General features: G+C 41.9%; 1 protein-coding gene across 1 annotated transcript in view; it reads right to left on the reverse strand.

Annotated features, from left to right (window-relative positions):
- Positions 1-15,395, reverse strand: part of PDC (phosducin) — a 32,157-nt gene extending 16,762 nt beyond the window's left edge. The window contains exon 1 of the mRNA XM_048862582.2: positions 15,278-15,395. The gene's annotated coding sequence lies outside the window, so the exon portion shown is untranslated. The remainder of the gene's footprint in view (positions 1-15,277) is intronic.
- Positions 15,396-19,749: the final 4,354 nt, after the last annotated feature.

The raw sequence follows: 19,749 nt of genomic DNA on the forward strand, positions 1-19,749 counted from the left end.
GCCATGCCACTCAGTCTAGTATCCTGTGTCTGACAGTGGCCCCTGTGAGTGGCTTCAGAAGGTGTGACAACCTCCTGTAGGCAGTTATAAACTAACTTGTCCCCAGGAAAAGTTTCTTCCTAATCCCAGTAGATAGATTGGTTTATACCCTGAAGCATAAACATTCATATCCATTTCAAAATCCCTGTTTTTAGAGTTCTTGCTACACCAACTCTGGATGTTTCTGTTATCCATATAAATGCCGCTTGTTTTAGGAATCCTGCTATGCTCTTGGCCTATATGATAGCAAATTTGACTCCACAGTAAGGACTGTTATTTCAGCTGTGTCTGAGGTACCCTGAGATGATACAGGCATGTAAAATAATAGAATGTCAGGTGACAAGTGCTGGTGGGAAGGTTTTATTGGTATGAGGATGATCCTTTTATTTAAACGTCAAAACCATTAATTACACAGTAAATTCCAAACAAGTACCAGTAATGCCTCTCAAATAAGTGCCAGTTAGTACCACCATTCATCATTAGAGCTGATTGCAAAAAACATTTCAAAGGAAAATTTTCAATATCAAAAAGCATTTCAACTAAATGGAAAATTTCTGGGTTTTGAAAACTTTAGGCATTTTGTTTAAAAAAAAAATAAAATAAAACAAACCAACCTGGCTACAACAACACTGAATACAACAATGAAGATATCATATTTTGCCAGCTGAAATGGAAACTCCACAGCAGGAAGAAAAAGGAAGCAAAATTTAATGACAGCATTTACTTTCTGAGCAAATGCAAGAAACAAAATATCATCCCCACAGGTCTCACTATCTATAATGCTGTGACCACTACATACAACTCCAAATGTGGTGAACAGATCTGCAGAAGGACTTTACAAAAACTGGGGAACCCACTTACTGCACCTCACATACTGGAGAAGAAACCTGCTCAGACAAGAAATCATCACATGCTCCCACACACTGGAAGAAAAAGATCAGGCAACTTACCTAGAAATCATGCAAGAAACCGAAAGCAACCATCAAAAATCTGATGACAGTCCTCCAACTCAGAAACAAAAAGTGGAACCACTGCAACAGTTCCAAAAAGCACACACCACCACCTCTGAGAGAAACCATGGCACCAGGACCCACCAAATGGACTTTAAATGACACTCCAACATCATCAGTTTATCAAGACAACCCTAACCAGAGGTGAATTATCTATACTTCCTAAGGGACTGAACTTCTGCCCCATCACAGAACCTAGAACCTGACTCTGCTTCAAAGAATTCTTTCACAACAATGATGACACCGCCCACAACTACCACATCCTCACTGACGGTCATAAGAAAAAAGAATCATCTGACTGGACACCCCCCAGCAGACAAAACCTCACTCTTCATCATTACATTGATTGCTTCAGAAAAAGATTGACTGTGAAATATTTAACAAACCTCACATCTACCATTATCTCTCCACCGCCGGGAGGACAGCTATATAGTCCGACATGCAACTACCAGATAGTGATCAAACGAGCAGACAAATGGAGTGCCACTGTAGGCTTCAACCATGATGATTACGTTAACAAGGTCAACTGGCAATTCTCTGACACCACTTACTATAACGAATCAGAGAAGACCCTATACCACAAATTACCCAGGAATTTAAGGATAGCAGCAAAACATTCCCCCAAAACTTCAGAGAAACTCTACAACGTCACCCTAGAGACCTTCAACCCCAGGGACCTTCCACATGCTTCCCAGGATACACAAACAAAGGAACCCAGGCAGACCCATCATATCTGGCTACCACACATGACATCGTGACCACCACATGAGTATCAGGACTCCTAGAAAACATCCTCCAATCACTCACCACACAATGTGCCAGCTTCCTCCAGAAACTCCACAACATTAACAACCTCCCTTAGAACACCATCCTTACCACCATGGATGTCATCTCCCTATACATTAATATTCCAATGATGACATTGCTGCCTGCCTTAATTATCTATAAGACAATGGACAACACTCAGATATCCACCCCAAACTCATCACCCAACTCATGCATTTCATCCTCGCACAGAACAATTTTACATTCAACAACAAATACTTTGCCCAAACCATGGGAACAGACATGGGTACTAGGATGACTTCCCCTATATGCCAATCTCTTCATGGGCCGCCTTGAGAGAGAATTTCTGGACAAACACATCAGAAAACAATGATATCCATTGATGATTTTGTCCTCTGGACAGGTGACCTAAACTCCCTTTCATATTTCCACTGCAACTTCAACAATAACCACTTATCCATTAAACTCTTTCTAGAATACTCCCACGCTAGCATCAACTTCCTGGACACCACAATCAACTCCAACAATGGAACCCTACAGGCAACAATATACAAGAAACCCACTGATTACCACACCTACTTTCACAGATCCAGTAACCACACCAAGAAATCTATTATCTACAGCCAGGCACTCCAGATACCAAAGAATATGCTCCAAGGAAAAAATCCAGGATTATACACCTTAACAGTCTTCACCAAACAAGGACACTTCACCAGAGAAGTAGATCACACCATGGAATGGACCACCCAAATATCTGAAAGAATCTGCTTCAATACAGAAATAAAATCTCCTCTGACTACACACCCCTTGTTGTCACCTACCACTCCATACTGGAATCCATTCTGAGTATCATTATACAATTACATACTCAAAGTGGACCACATTCTGAAATCTTTCCTGAACCCCCTTTTCTGGCCTTCAAACAACCCCCCAATCTCTCCAAGCTCATAATCAGAAGCAAGCTTCCCACAGTCGAGGACACCAACTCAAAGTGGCACCAGACCCTACCAGAACAACAGATGCAAAACCTGCAGACATATCTCCTCTGCTCTGATGATCAACACCTCCACAGCACACCTTTCAAGGTTTAGGGGTCCTACACATGCCTATCACAACATATGGTGTACCTCATCCAAGGCACTAAATGGCCCAATAACAACTGCGTGGGTGGATGCTGTGGGGACAAGGAAGAGAAATCCTCCCAATAGACCATGGAGCAGCAGCAGAAACACTACATGATCACTGCTCCATCACTGAGGTTGGATCTACTACAATGGCCCTCACACCTCTCCTCTGCATGGAACAGTGGCTATTGCCTCTGTCATCAGTGGTCAACCATCCCCTATCTTCAGGCCATCCCTATGCAGATGCGGGCTCGGGGCAGAATTGATGACTCCGTCACTTCCGGGACCAACCTTGCCAGCCAATCACACTGGCTAATGGGGGGGGCCCCCCATTAGCCAAAGGCCCAGAGTGGTCACCCCGATTTGCCATACCCAAGGGATGGCTCTGCCTATCTTGCCCCCAAAGGGTCCCCATGAAGAGACCTAGCAAAGAGCTAAATTCCACAAGATATCCTGCACCCAGTGTGTGGACAACTAAAATCTGATTTTTCTTCTCCCCTCCCAATACAGCAAAACCACTAGATTTACTCTGTATCTGAGACCTTTTGCACTCAATGACAAGATAGGAGGGAGGATACACCTCTTAGTGCTGCCATTAGTATCATAACTTCCAACGGGCCTGCTCCGAAACCTACTGATGACACAGGAGCTCTTCCATTGAATTCTATGGGCTTTGGATTAGACCCTCACAGCTTGATCTACAAGGTTCTGAGCACAATTTACATGCTTAAAGTTGAGATGTGCTTGAATGCTTTGCTGACTCAAGGAGAGAGTGCTCAGCCCATAGAGGATCCATCCTGTAGTTACTACCATGATGACTATAACAACTTACAGGAGGCTGTTTAACTCATTATTTTACTAGGTGTAGCTGCTGTTCAAAAGCTTGCAGTTTTACAAGGAGACCAATGACTAAATACATGAGCCAAATTTTCAAATGGGGACACTCCAAGTCAATACTGAATTACACATGCATTTCCTATTGTGCATGCATGTATTATCATAATTACATATGCAAATAGTACTTAGGGAGGTAAGGTTGACCGTTTCAGACCTGGGTGACTAATGATATACTCCTACCTACATGTCTGATAGTCCAAGGTACAGACCACCTGCACCTCCCATCGACTTCCGTGACAATCAGACCACTTATATTTAGGAGCCTACATATGCATTCAGGAACTCAGGTTTGGAAACATTGCCCCAAATACTCATTTCTGTATTAACTACAAGTGAAATGCATCCATAAGAGGCACGAAATTGCGTGTGCTTTTTAAGTACACATAAGTAGCCCAAACTATAATCATGTTCATGCAGAATGTAGTCTGCAGACCACCACATCTAAAAATGTTGCAAAATGTAGTGGTGCAGGAGTTTGTCAGATTAAAGAAATGATCATGTTGCAGGAAGAAAATAAATAAACCTGGATGGGCTGACGTAGAAAGCTGTCAACTTCACTACAGATCACAGGGTTGATGAGAGGGTTAGTGGATTACTCAATTTATCCGGATTAGAAGCGTTATGTAATTCCTCATATGGTGAGATGGAAACATTTTAAATAGATGCAGTTCTAAGTTTCACTGATCCTTAAAGCTATGTCAAGTCAATTTAAGCACTTTAAGTGACAATGTTAGACTTCCAGGGATTCTACTAGGTTAAAAATCATGTCATTTAAAAAAAAATCTTATCTGGTACTCAGATGGTACTCAAATACCTTTAGGACCAAACCTTCAAAACTTGGCCTACAATTATGCACACAAAATTGTGTGTGCGTTATGTGCACATACATATTGGATCATTTTACTGTGCAATATAAAATCTAATTTGCTCTGTATGTATGTATACTTTCTGCATTTCACTCAGTTTGAAAAGTTAAACTAGCTTGAAATGTTATCAGTCAGTTTCACTTTCTGGAGATCATGTCCTGGAACAATGCTGTTGTATTTGGGTTGTGCACCTAGAACAGAATATTGTCTTTTAAAAATACTTGTTTTATTTCTGAGAAAAATTTTGGTTAATATTAATAGGGATGTTTTTAATCTTGATTTAATGAAGCCCCATGCTGTGCATTAAATGGTGTCCCTTGAAATTAAAGGAGTTAAATTCTGGAGACCAGGGCTCCGATAAAATGTTTGTTACCATGGTGGTGATATATTCATTTATTTGGATCCATTCTGATCCATTATTCTTTCAGGAAATGCAGTTTTTACTTATCAGTTCCTTACTCTGAACTGCTTTTATGTGCATTTTTTTTTTAAAGCCGTGGTTGTACTGGGAAAACATATGGTTGGAGGTCAGAAAAGGTCTATTTGTTGCAAAAGGAGAATGCCCAAAAGTTTCAAACTTTGGTGTTTAAATATGAATTTTGATTCTGGTCTTTAACCTAAATACCTGGCTTGATTTTCAGATGTGTTGGGCACTTGCAGCTTCTCTTGACTTCAGTGAAGTGCTCTGAAAATCAGGCCAAACTTTTCTGTAGATGCCTAAATGTGGGTTTATTTGCTTAACTTTAGGCAGTCAAGTTAGAAAAATATGGTCAGAACTCTTAACTCCCCTTCTCCAGAGCACTGTCTGCTTTCCCCTGTTCAGGTTGTCCAGCAGAGCGTTGGAGAGGGCATCAGGAAATGAATATCTCCCTGCACACTTGCTGGGAATGACCAATCCAACTATGTATAGATTTTAAAGAAGACAACTGACTTCTGCCATGGATGGTTTATGCAACAGTTGTATATTTTGTATTTGAGTCAAGAGACACAGCTAACCATTGCTTACCTAGGCTTAAGCAGTCATGGAATCAATCAGCATATACAACAAGAAAAAGGGGAATCTCCTTTGTTGACCTGTCAATCTGCCAACAGCTGCCATGTGCATATCCTTAAAACAAAACATTTCTAGTAACTTTTTGCTGCACTAGAGCAACATGGCATAGAAATAAATGATCAAATTACAGACATGTAAGTTACATTCTATGCTACAATAGCCCCTCAAGCTTCCTCCCTGATGCCTGCTACATGGAGTGGCTTCTTCCCTCTCTTTGCATTGGTTGGGTCCTGGCCTGGGTTCTTTTGTGTGATGCCTGCTGCCGCCACCCAACGTAAAATAATGCTACTTGGGCTGGAAAGGATTATAAAACTTGGTACACAAGAAATAATAAAGTACAGCAACACAAACCCCAGCAAACATCCCAAAATAACAATTTGACAAAGCAGGGTTTTATTGGGAGCAGGAAAATAAGATCTGTAGAAGGAAAGGGTTAGGTTTAACTAATAGGCACTAAATATTAACAAAACTTCACACCTCCCAACACTCACAACTCTTCCTAACTCCCAGCTCTCTCCTAGGCAGTTGGTCTGATGAGGATGAGTCCAGAGATGAGTGCTGCAGTACTGTGAATGTTAGCTGGCTTAAACAAAAGAAAGGGGTCCCCTTACTAAGGTCTTTGACCCTGACTGGGGGAGGTTCCTCTCCCAGCTCCCGGGTCTGGAGTCTCTGCCATTTTGGTTGCTGCTCTCCTGCTCAGGGCTGGAACTGCCTGATCCATGTACTAGATCCCACAGCAGTTCAAAGACTCTCTTTGTGGGGAGGGAGAGTTAATTGGAGACTCCCTGACCTGTTTCACTTCTCTCTCAAATCCCAAACTCAGTGCTTAAAACTAAACCTTGTCTTTTTGTTTCTGGGTCAGGCTGTGCCCTCCCACTGAAGGTATGTCTGAACGCTATTTTGGAGCAAGCCTCTCAGTACAGATCGACAGACATAGGCTAGCAAGCCATGCAGTAGTGCTCTAAAAATAGCTGTAGAGACAGTGCTTTGAAGCAACTTGGGCTCTGAAGCCTAGGAAGGAGGGTGGACTTCAGAGCCTGAGCTTCACCTTGGCTCATCATTGGCCCAAAAAACTACTTGTCCAGATCACCCCATGCAAAAGCCTCCCTAGTGGCCTCCACAGGAGTTTCAAGTCCATTCACTCTTGACTCCAAGCATACTTGGAAATGGTGTCAGAGGTATCTGGTAGTCATTCTTGCTACGATCAAAGGGTAGGATTGGCTAGAGGCTCAGTTCAGAGTTCCAGGAGCTGGCAGACTTCAAGTGGGTGTTACCATACCTTCACAACATTCTTTGTCAGGGGTCTCAGGGTGTGAGCCACATCTGAATACACCTCCCACATGCAATAGGAGAAATCACCTTCTTTCCCATTTATGATCACATGACAACTGTGGCCACCACAACAACTGCTTACAAGGAAATGTGACGTTGGGAAGGTATTTAATATATTTCTAGCTTCTTATAATGTGACTTTGTGCTAGAAACATAGAAGAGAGCCAATACCATGTGACTGGCCATCTTGCTGCAGACCACCAACAAATGATACATGGACTACCAGCAAAACATGAATTTGGAACCATTGGCCTATCCCACAGGTAATAATTTACCCTTGTCTTATGTATATCTTTTCCAACATCTCAATCATTTAAAAGCCTTCAGATTTATCCCATGAGACCTATTTTCCTGATCACAAATACTAAATAGCTACTTTTCCCTAGTTCATAGCATATCAATAAATAAGAGTAACATCTGGTTTGTAAAGGGGCAACAGGTGACAGTTACAGACTGTGGTTACTCTGCAATGAAGAATTGAAAGTGCTGAAAGATTACAATTTTGCAGCAATGGTGGATTTACAGAATACCCTTCAAACATATAAATAGCCTTCACTTCCAGACCTCTAATGTGAGGTTTCTCTAGGGTTCTAGGCTCTCTGCCGCTTTTGGGTGTAGGTCAAGATTTTCAAAATTAGGTGCCTAAACATTAAGCTCCTAAATCCATAGTTTTAAGTGGCCAGATTTTCTAAAGTAGAGCTGCTCATCCAAAAGCCCATCAAAGTGAACGCATGTCCTTCCACTGACCTCAATGGACTTTGGATCAGATTCGGCCCTTAATGAACAAAAGATAAGTCATGACAAAGAATTCAGTCTCGTGAAATCACATCCCATGGAGGATGCTGAACTCACTATGAGGGAAACCTCAGGTGCTTCTGAATCAATTCTTCTTTATTATAGAGTTCGTGAAGCCACTCCATTGTTAAGGTTGCAACTGAGTTTCTATCATAAGCATGTTGCTCCATTTAAAGCCCCACCCCAAAAAACCCCAGCAACCCTCAATATTACTAAGTTAAATTGCACCTCAGCTCCACATCTGTCCTATTTTGTTAATTAAATTTAATGCAAAAAGTTATCAATTGGAAATGGCCCCTGATCTCTCTCTTTGCAGATGCAGTTATTACATATTCTGGGGACCTCCTGTTTTCAGCAGTGGGATTTCTCCTTTATGATCCACAGGCAGTTCATTGGACAGAGAAAGCAATGGCTTTCCCTGGCTTCTTCTGCTGTACTTCAGAGCTGTTCTTGAGTGCCTTGTCCCAAACAGGTTCCATCTATCCCTGGCAGCCCCTCATATCCCCAGTAAAGCCTGTCTGCTTTTGCCTTTCCAACTACCACTTTCCAGTGACCTGGTCTCCCCCATGGCTCCCCCTCCAGAGGCTCAATTATTTTGAATAACTGGGGAGCAGCTGTGCTGGAGCACAGGTGCAAGAGAAGAAGGCAGAAAAGAAACACTAGTGCTTCTCTCCCTTCTTCACCCAGCAAACCCCACTTTTGAAACGTTCATTCACTCTACGTAATTTTGAGTTTGCTTCCCTTTAAGTAGGAGAAAAGGGCAGTGGTGTGAATAGATGCCTTCCCACCCTGCTACAAAACTCTCCCCATTCCTGCAACTGGACTTTATTTACAAAGAGACCATTCACAAGACAACACCAATTCCAGGCAAGTCTTTTTCCTAGGATTGCTTCTTTCTAGGTCTCCTCTTTAGAGGACGTTCAGTCCAGAGCCTTTCAGGCTGGTGAAATGTTCCTAACACCCTTATATCCTGGTAGGAGTCAATAAATAATATCATACCTCTTAATGAGCCACTCCTGCTGCAGTGAATTAGCAGGACTCCATCAGTATCCTCCCCCACCCTGTGAACAGGAGGGAAGTCAAGAGGAGGGGCTTGACACCTTTCTATGGGATGCTAGCAGGTGAAGACTGTCTACCTATTCTTTCTTAAGATAAGTGAGGAGGAAAAGAAAGGAACACAGGAAAGGTCCCTGTACTACTGTGAGCATTTTTGGGGATGGGTCATTTCATTCTCTCGGACGTGGCACACCAGTACATAGACACTAATACTTAGATGTGAATTTCCTTCTAGTCACTGATTTTTTTTTAAACAAACCTCAAGTAGATGATGATTAGTGTAATCAGTACAATGTAAAGATAAATAATGTAACTACGTCACATTAACAGCCCTGGGTGATGACCCAAGGCCTCTTGATTCCTGAGGTACTGACCTCTGAGATCAACCAAAATATTTCATGGCAGTGTGAGATTTAATGGGGCACACTCATGTTTCAAGTGAACATAATACTAAATGAATGAAATGTTCCAGATAGAATTTCATCCACTGGGAACTTCTGGCTTGGAACATTTACCCAGGCATCTTATGCTGCCTCAGAAAATTAAATTCTCAACAGAATGCAATATTGCTGCAATACAGAAATCACAGGATCTTGCTCTAGAATTTGGGTCCCTTCTCTTGGGTGCTAGGATTGGGGAAGAAAAAGGCAGTTTTGTCTCCTCCTCTTATTGGCTGATCTGCGGGGAGTGCAGAGCACTACCTTCTTCTGGTTGCAGGGGCATGTCTGTTTTCTCTCTTCTCTCCTTTACTCTCTCCCAAACCATGTGTTCCAGAGGCAGCAGAGCTGGTTTCAGTGACTTTTCTCCCCTCCACTAGTGGATAAGAGGGGTGGGCAGATCATATCGCCGAGCCATGCAGAAGAGAGTAGTGCAGTGTGTTGGTCTAGCACTCACCATAGTTCATTATTACACCTGGCCATGTGAGAGCTCAGGGGAGGAGATTTCAGCAGTTGAATTTCTCCACAATTCTGTCACAATTCTACAGCTGTAAAACTTACTGTAGTATCAATGGCTCAAAAGCTTGTCTCTCTCACCAACAGAAGTTGATCCAATAAAAGATATTATCTCACCCACCTTGTCTGTTTAAAATACATACAAAATATATATTACACACACACATACATATACATTCTAACCCGTACAATAAATGTCTTAATAGATGCTATTAACAAGGACTAACCTCTAGTGCCTGACTGGAAAATCCTCCCAAGTGGATTTATTAAAGGATTCTTCTTCATAGATTAACCTGCCAAGGCTCGAATTTGTTCTCCTCATTGTTCCACTTAAATGGTTGATACAGAGAATGGAATGATTTAGTACATGCTTGGTTTACCATGGAGCCCTCTGTAGTGGAGTCTGTTCTCACAGAACTTTATTCTAAGCAAAGAGGTAGCACCATTTTCACATTACATATGTATTGAAATAATTTGTGACTTTCATTCTACTTCACCAGAAAACAGTTTCTCTCTAAATAGGTTCCACTGGATGGCATGTATTATAAAATTAATCTGAGAATCTGATCACTGAAAGGTTTCAGAGTAGCCGCCGTGTTAGTCTGTATTCGCAAAAAGAAAAGGAGTACTTGTGGCACCTTAGAGACTAACGAATTTATTTGAGCATAAGCTTCATCAGATGCAGTAGCTGTAGCTCACGAAAGCTTATGCTCAAATAAATTGGTTAGTCTCTAAGGTGCCACAAGTACTCCTTTTCTGATCACTGAAAGACATTGATCCTTTCTTCACTACCCACTACTCATCTTTTTAGTCAAGAAATCCTCATTAGGACCATAAAAGATGCTATATAAATGTCAAATATGGCTAGTCCTAACTTTCAATTTTCTTCCTATTGAACAAGTAAGTAAGTCTGCTTTTTTGTTGATGATTATTAACCATGTATTGAATTTAACAGATTTAAACATGGCTTACATTCAATATTAAATCTTGTGCTGCTTGTATTCTCCTACCTTGTTTCTTATTACCTGCTAACATAGGAATAGAGGAACCCACGTTGCCACAGCCATTTCCCTGAGGCCACCATATTCCAAGCCTACAACAGTATTTTTCTGCCTTGTCAGTCACTCTGAAGTGGTCATTGAAAGCATGCAAATAGGTGCCCATTAAAAAACTACAAAGCAGATTGCAGAGTTCACAGTCACCCACCCAAACCCTCCATCCATAACATACGGGCAAACCTGCCACCTTGCTCTATTAATAAACAGTCCCTCCTTACAGATATCTTTCTAATTTTGCTGAGCTCTCATCTTCCCAGCACACTATATGCCAACGCAGCTGGAATCCAACACCAAAACAATCTGGTCCCACAAAATATCATGATTTCAACTCCTACCCAATTATCAAGTGGGACAAAATCAAAAGAGGCGGGAGAAAAAGGAATGTAGACAAGTAAGTCACATTGCCAGGTAGATTGCACTCAAAAACAAGTTACAGTTGTCTGTTCATAAAAGCTAACTTGATTGTTAGAAAAATCTGAGGATGGCTTGAGGATTTTTTTTTTTTTTATGCCTTCTCAATACCACTGACCATCTGTAAACAGTCAGAATGGACCATTTGCCTAAAAGACAGGGAGGAAAGTGAAAAAAACATTTTTTTTTTCATGCAGTATTCCTCTGCCTTCTAGATCTTGAGGTGGACACCATCTTGAGATCTGACAGTAAATCCAGAAGTATCCTTTGGACAAATGAATTATCTTCTATAATGTTAGTTATCTGGACAAGCAAACTGACCTGTCTGTGTAGTTGCTGGCACAACTGGTATTGAAAACTACCCGACTACAGAGATGGGGCCATGCAGGTAACGATTAACTTTTTTTCTTCACAGGATGTGTGTGTTTTTTTTTTTTTTTTTTTTTTAAATAGTGCACTTCAGCCTTCAGGACAGGAAAACCCTTGCGGCACAGATGAAGATAAAAATAAACCAGGTGGATTTCTAAGATGTGAAGCACTGCCAGAGGCCTTTTCAGCACTCTGTAATTAAATATATATAAATTAAATAAATGTATTCAGTCCTGTACCAGTGATAAAAACAATATTATCAGGCAGAGAAAACAGTGCCGATTTCAAGATCCATTGCAGCTAGAGACGAATGCTGTAGATGACTGGAAACTAGAGAATGGCATATGCTGCTATACAGCAATCCTCTTTAGTCATGACAATTTACCTTTAAACCACATCATTCATTCACCTCTCCATTCTTTCATTCAGCATTCTATTTCAGAATGATGTTATAGCAGTGGATTTATAGAAGTGGGAATTAATACTTTATAACAGGGGTGGGCGAACTATGGCCCATGGGCTGCATCTGGCCCGTTAGGGCTTTGGATCTGGCCTGAGGGATTGCCCCCCGTGGTGCTACAGGCCCCTCGCCGCTCTCAGAAGTGGCTGGCAAAACGTCCCTGTGGTCTGGGCGGGGGGCTGCAGAGGGCTCCTTGCGTTGCCCTTGCCTCCAGGCACTGCCCCCTGCAGCTCCCATTGTCTGGGAACGGGGAACTGCGGCCAGTGGGAGCTTTGGGGGAGAAACCTGGAGGTGCGGCAAGGACAGCGCGTGGAGCCCTGTGCCCCGCTGCACCCAGGAGCTGCGCAGGGATGTGGTGCCGGCCGCTTCCTGGAGCAGTGCAGCGTGGGGCCAGGGCAGGCATGCAGGGAGCCTGTCCTGGCCCTGGTGTGCGCTGCTGCCACCCTGGAGCCGCTTTAGGTAAGCGGTGCCAGGCCGGAGCCTGCACCCCGAACTCCTCTTGCACCCTGCCCCCCAACTCCCTGCCCTAAGCCCCGTCGCACCCTGCACCTCTCCTGCACCCCTGCCCTGATCTCCCTCCTGCAGTCTGCACCCCTCCCTCTGCCCCAATCCTTTGTCCTGAGCCCGCTCCTGCACCCCAACCCCCACCCCAGCCCTGCATACAATTTCCCCACCCAGATGTGTCCCTTAGCTCAAAAAGTTTGCCCACCCCTGCTTTATAACATATGAAATCAGCTTGAAATCAGCTTAACATCCCAGTTTTGAAATGGGAGGGAGGATTAATCTATAACTCTAGCAGCATGTGAGAAATCAGCTGCTAATAGCTAACAATTGAAGTGGGTGGAAAAAATTCAAGAGGGTAACTGACATGATTTTAAGTTCTGATATTGTTCAACCTGTCCAAACTAGAAAACTGCACAAATGTTTTTAGGAGCAGTAAACATTCCAAAGCACTTGATTGCAAAGTTCTTGATGAGAGAGACAATTACTATCACTGCTGATGATGCATGAAAGAGAATAAACTGAGCATAATGGAGCAAATATTCTATCAGGTACATTTACCTCCAAATTTCCTGGCTACTTAGGAGTGTTTAGAATAATCTGATTATTCATTCATGGAATATTCATGGTCTAGGGACTCCAGCTAGAGAGAATTGTATCATGGAATTATACTATGTAGAAAACTGTATTGCAAGGGAATCTTTATATAGTCTAATTTTCCTTTGATCTCTTTCTGACATTATACATATTTTTACTTGGGATGAACATTTTATGTACATTTTCTATCTATGTTTTTTCTTTGTGTCCATCACCATATCTGATTGCCTTACCAAGTTTCATCAATACTAATGAGTTGTGTATCAAGAAATATGAATTTTCTCTTCTTTCCATTGGCAAGACAATGCAAGGATTGTGGTTAGAAGTTCCACTGACCTGCAATTGTGCTTCTGATTAAAACAAGAGCTTTGGGATTTACATGTCAGTTCTGTGTGAGAAGATTCTTTTTCCCCCTGTTCACACCCCACACAAGGATGGATTTGACTGTATTGATTTTAAAGGGGCTGTGTATTTCCTTTGTATACATACTCAGTAGATGCTGCTTGATAAGTTATTTTGATTGTGGATAGAAATTCCCACAGTGGTCTACATAAATTTAAAAACTTGTTAAGTTTGTATATTTTATGTGGATACTGCATTGTCAAAAGTTGCTCATTAAGGAGAAAAACAATGATGCCAATCAGATTATCTTTGTGTCACAACAGTACACAATGTTAATAATTAGTTACATGTCAATTAGAAAAGGCAGATCCGAACTTTACATATATCGAGAGAGACATTAGAAAATGGTGAATTGTACAGCAATTCCTTCTGGATATACAAATGGAGCCATACAAAAATACGTGCCAGATGCTGTTCTCACTGGAATCAATGGCAAAACTCCCATTGACGTGCAGGAGCGTGTATTTAATCTGAGACGTTCTTTATCGTTATGTACAATGGACCATATGATTCAGTTACACTCTCGTAGCCCCATTAATGTTAATGGTGTAGCAGGGGGTGTGCTCAAGGGAAAAATTTAGCCCAATGTGTTTTGTCTGTTATGAGTTTACAGCAAAATAAAACAAGAATAATGAATGTTACTAAATTGTGAGCACGGGACCCAGACTTTCAAACCTGAATGCCTAAAGTTAAATGCTAAATTTGTATTTAGGCACCTAAATAGAAGTGACCTAATTCACAGTCATGGGAGCTGCAGGTCCTCAGACCTAACACAAGGATTTAGGAGCCTAACTTTCAGACCCCAGGTTTGAAAATTTTGGTCTGAAAACATTCCGGGGTCAAAAACAAAGAGCTTCCCCACAAACATAAGAGCCCCTAAAGGAACATGGGGGTTATATATACATGGGGGTAAAAGAATGACATGTATTCACCCTGCTGTAGCTCATTTTAAAGTAGTGTGGAGTTAAGGTCAGTAAAACACAATGGGTGGAATCCTAGCCCCACAGAAGTCAATGTCAAAACTCCTATTGATTTCAGTAGAGCCAGGATTTCACCCCAGGAACATAAAAGGTATTAAAAAACAGGGAGACATAGGAGTCAATCCTGCTGCCACTGATAGATGCACAGCTACTCCCAGAACATAGCTGGCACCTCACAGAGTCAGGCGTCTAATAGATTTATTCCTTGCTAAAACTGTTCCATCTAGAAGTTATCCTGAACAGTTTGTCATAGTCCATGCTGTAAGCAAGGCCAATGCTTGTTCACTGCACAACTTGTGACAGTCTATACTATACAACAAGCTTGTATACTGTACATTCAATGTATGGAGAAATCTGGTAATTGAATAAGTACAAATCTAGTATTAATTTTGATATCAGTAGCTTTACCTTACTCTGATACCTAACAAACTCTTTCTGAGTGATGAAGTTCTATAGCAATTATCTTTTGCAAAACATTTAGCATAATGTTAATACACCTCTACAGCTATCACAAAGTATTGTAAAATCATATCTTGCTCCCCTGTTAACATTAATTCTAAAAAGTATCAATATGTAAAAGACTTTACCTGTTAAGATCAGCTGCTCAGCTCCAATTTTCCAATGTGACTAGTGTCCTTGATAGCTTGTAGCAGAGGAGAATGTGACTCACTGGTGGGATTGCACTTGAGGATAGGTAGATCTGGAGTCAGATTTAGGCTTCTGGATAATGATGACCCCTGTAGAAATAGCTCTTGACAGGTAATAGGATTACCATAAGGGAATTAGCAACGTCTGCTCATTAGACTGGGCCAATGAAATTGCAGGCTTGAGATGGATTTAAAGGTTTTAGTATATAGATATAATTGGGACAGAAAAACCAACCCAGACTAAAGAAGAGCTACAGATGGCAGTTTGATACTGTCGTGAAAGGTGTATTATAAATGTCTAAGGCAGACATATTGATGATAGACACTGTATGGGGCACAATACCAGCAGCTTCTATCACAACAATTATTAGGTTTCAAATTGGTTTGAATTATTATCTGAACCCTGTTCATACATATGATAAAACCATCTGCAGAAGTCATGTTATAGTAATACAGACCTAGATGTTAATTTTTAAAAAACTGAGAGCTCCAAGTCTGAAAGAGAGAAATTTTACATTATGCAAAATGAAGTATCATCTCTTATGTGGTATAAATGAACAGTGAAGTGTAAGAATAATTTTCACTGAAAATACAGACTGTGGTATCTATCAAAGAGCAGGGGCCCTGGCCCTTACTTGGTGCATGGGGGTAGAAAGGAGGTATACCAAAAAGACCCTCTTCCCATATGTGGCTCATGTAAGGGTCAGCCATAATTGCAGACTCTGTGCTTGGGGGCTGTCTCTGTGCAACCTAAAGGGAGGAGGCAGGGCCATAGCTCCATCTCCCCTTCTTATGAAGGCCTCTGGGAGCTCAGTCCTTCCACAAGCTCCCTTGTGGTTCTGACTCCAATGCAGGGCTGTGCCTTAACAGCATGGGCCACCAGTGTGTTTTTTTGTGGCCATGACCGCCTCCAAAGCATGGGTGCATATTGGGGAGGGGGGGAAGCAGTGGCCTCTCCCTGCAGCACCTAGCTGTTGCTCCTGAATAGATGTTACCAAAGGCAGCGAGATGTGCTGCCTTGATGTTTGCGCTGGTGCTGCTGCACCGTGCAGCCTCCTCGGGAGCTCTCGGCAGCACCTCTGGAGACATGTGGGGCCGCTGAGCATGGCGCTGGAGGCAGCTGCAGAGTTTGGTCTCTGGGGCACTCCCCTAGGTAGCTCCCCTGCTCCCGCCTGGCCAGGGCACGGGGAGCCTGGGACTCCGCATGCATCTAGTGAGTTCCCAACCCACTTTCCTTGGAGCAGGCTCTCACTGAAGGGCCATGGGGGTCCGGGACAGAGAGACGGATTTGTCAGAACTGCCACCAGTAAGAGTTGGTGGCCGCCCTCTGAGGCCACCAAAAATGTTGTTGTGAAAACCCATTCCCTCATCTCATTTTTTATTGTGTAGTTCAGGAGATGGCATATTTAAAAACACTCTGGAGAAATCTGGATAGGTTTCAATTTAAAGCCAGGAAAAAGTGGTTGCTTGAGGCCAAGTCACTACCATGTGTGAAATGAATTCATGGGCTGTCTCTTTTACAAAACATATTGAAGTATCTTGCTTTAAAGGTCCAAAACACTGGGAGCCTGATTTTAATGGGACTGGTACCTGGGTAAGGACTGCAATATCATGCCTTTTAAAAACACTACTGTAAGATGCAGCATTTTGAAGCATTACTGTAAAAGGCTTAAGAGCTGTTTGTTTGTATGGGATTGCCTAAGGTGCACATATGACTGAGGAGTAGATATTATCTCGCCCACCTTGTCTCTCTAAAGTTAAGCAGGCATTTAAATGGTTTGAAGGATTGCAGCCAGAGCGCTCAGCAGCTTGTAGGAACCAAGCCCATCTGAGTAAAACTGCCTTTCAAGTCCTCGCCCAGGTTTCTGTGCTTAGGGAGCATGTGGGTGACTTTACTAACATTTGCTGCAAAAACATGGGCACCGTCAGTGGGGTGAATTAACTCTGCCTGTTTGGCTGTATGGTACTTCTGAATGTCACTTGCAGGGTATAAAGATGGTCCAACACAATTTACCATGGCTTGCTGATGTCCATATCCATTGAGAGCAGTGAGAGCTGTTGGGTGCTAAGCTTTTTGGAAAATCTTGTTGCTATTTTATTTGGAAAATGCTTATGGAGTGCTTTTTAAATGTTGGTGGCTCCCTTCTCTTCTGTTCTCTCTACGTGTACTTCACAAAACTGGGCAACAAAATGGCGGATGAAATTCAGCATTGGTAAGTGCAAAGTAATGCAGATTGGAAAAAATAATCCCAACTATAATATACAATTATGGGTTCTAAATTAGCTATTACCACCCAAGATAGAGGTCTTGGAGGTCACCATGGATAGTTCTCTGAAAACATCCACTCAATATGCAGCAGAGGTCAAAAAGGCTAACAGTATGTGAGGAACTATTAGGAAAAGAATAGAAAATAAGAAAGAAAATATCATAGTGCCACTATATAAATTCATGGCGTGCCCAAACCTTGAATACTATGTCCAGTTCTGGTTGTCCCAGCTCAGAAACAACATAGTGGAACTGAAAAAGGTCCAGAGAAGGGCAACAAAGATGATCAAAGTTATGGAACAGGTTGCATACAAGGAGAGACTAAAAAGATAAGGACTGTTTATCTTAGAGAAGAGACAACTAAGAGGGGATATGATAGAGGTCTATAAAATCATGAATGGTGTGTAATAAGTGAATGGAGAAGTTATTTACCACTTCACATGATACAAAAACTAGGGGTCACCTGAGGAAATTGATAGGCAGATTTACCACAAATAAGAGGAAGTACTTTTTCACACAATGCATAAATAATGTATGTAATTCTTTGCTGTGGGATGTCATGATGACCAAAAATAAACTGGATTCAAAAAAAGATCTGGATAAATTCATGGAGGACTAATCCATCAATGACTACTAGCCAAGATGCTCAGGGATGCAACCCCAAACTTCTGATTACCAGAAGCCAGGAGTGGAGGGCAGGGCTGGATCACTTTATAATTGCTTTGCTCTGTCCAAACCCCCTGAAACTCTGATATGGGCCACTGTCAGAAGACAGGATACTGGGCAAGCTGGACCATGGTCTGACCTAGTATGGCTGTTCTTATGTTCTTGCAGTGACATAGAGGGTGTGTCAATCACTATGTAATTTTACTAACGTCTGCTTAGATTAAAGTGACCTAAATAATTAACGCAGACTGAATTAGTTTTACAGTAAGACCAGTTTAATTCTATTGTTCCAGGTTAAATCTTTAGGCATAGCACCCCCAAACTACTACTTTGCACTGTCAGAATCCCTCTCCAACATTTGCAGTTTCAGCCCCGGTCACTCCTGTGCCTTCCCTCATTTTTCTTCTTTCTACTTCCTCTCTCCCTATTCCCAGTCTGTTCTCTTTTTCTTTGAAGACACAGAGCCATAAACTATCACTCTGTGCCACTAACTACTATGTGTATGCCCCAGCACAAACAACTGGTTTCCTCATCTCCTGTAGCAGTGGCTTCTGGTGACCCCAAGATGCTCCTCCACATTAAGTTGAGGGCCCCCAAGAATCATCCCACAGTCTGTGCTCTGTATCTTAAAGCTGGTCCTGTGTGATAATGATGGACAGGAATCAGTTAAAATTGGGGAAGTCCTGTACAACTGTTCCACAGGCTAACCTCAGAGTACTAAGGGTGAGTTTTTGGGCCAAACTGATTTAAACAATTTAAGCCCTCTGCCCACGTGGTGATAAAACAATCTCGTAGGGGAGCTAATGTGTCTGGGGTTACAAGGAATTACATTCTTTATTAACTACTAGTGGTTAGGCTCAGTCTTAATGTACTTATTCCCCATAGAGCTATCACTATAATTTTAGCATTGCATTACTTTCTTTGTGTGGGCTGTAGCATTACATTATTTTCTTTGTATGGGTTGTAGTATGGAAGATAACACCTGCTCTGGTTTCTCTGTAATTCTATCTGTTTTCAGGAAAATTCAGAAGTGCTGCAACCATGTCCTGTTGTTCCCTCCCAGATGCCCTGAGAGACTCCAGATGCTTCATTTATTCCACTTTTTGTGTGAAAGATTTTACTTCTGTGAGACAGTTATTGAATTTTAATGGAAAATCATATTAAAAAGCAGAGGAACACAGACATTACTAGACCAATTCCAAAGGCAAAAGCAAGACAAACAACATAGTAGATAAAGAGGCAGTTCTTCTACCTGATGAAAGTTTGTCATAATGTAAGCTACTTTGAGCCTCTGTTCAATGCAACATACAGATAGACACTTGATCTGGAGGACAAACACTTAATATTACTGAAGAATATGACTTCTCCCTCATTCCATAACATAAAAAATTACCTACATATTCATTCTGTTGTTGTTCGAAAATTATTACTGAATAGAAAGCCAGGCAATTTCTAGTCTGCATAAATAACAAACAAGAAA

This window comes from Caretta caretta, chromosome 8 (genome assembly GCF_965140235.1).
Source record: "Caretta caretta isolate rCarCar2 chromosome 8, rCarCar1.hap1, whole genome shotgun sequence".
Classification (NCBI taxonomy): domain Eukaryota; kingdom Metazoa; phylum Chordata; order Testudines; family Cheloniidae; genus Caretta; species Caretta caretta.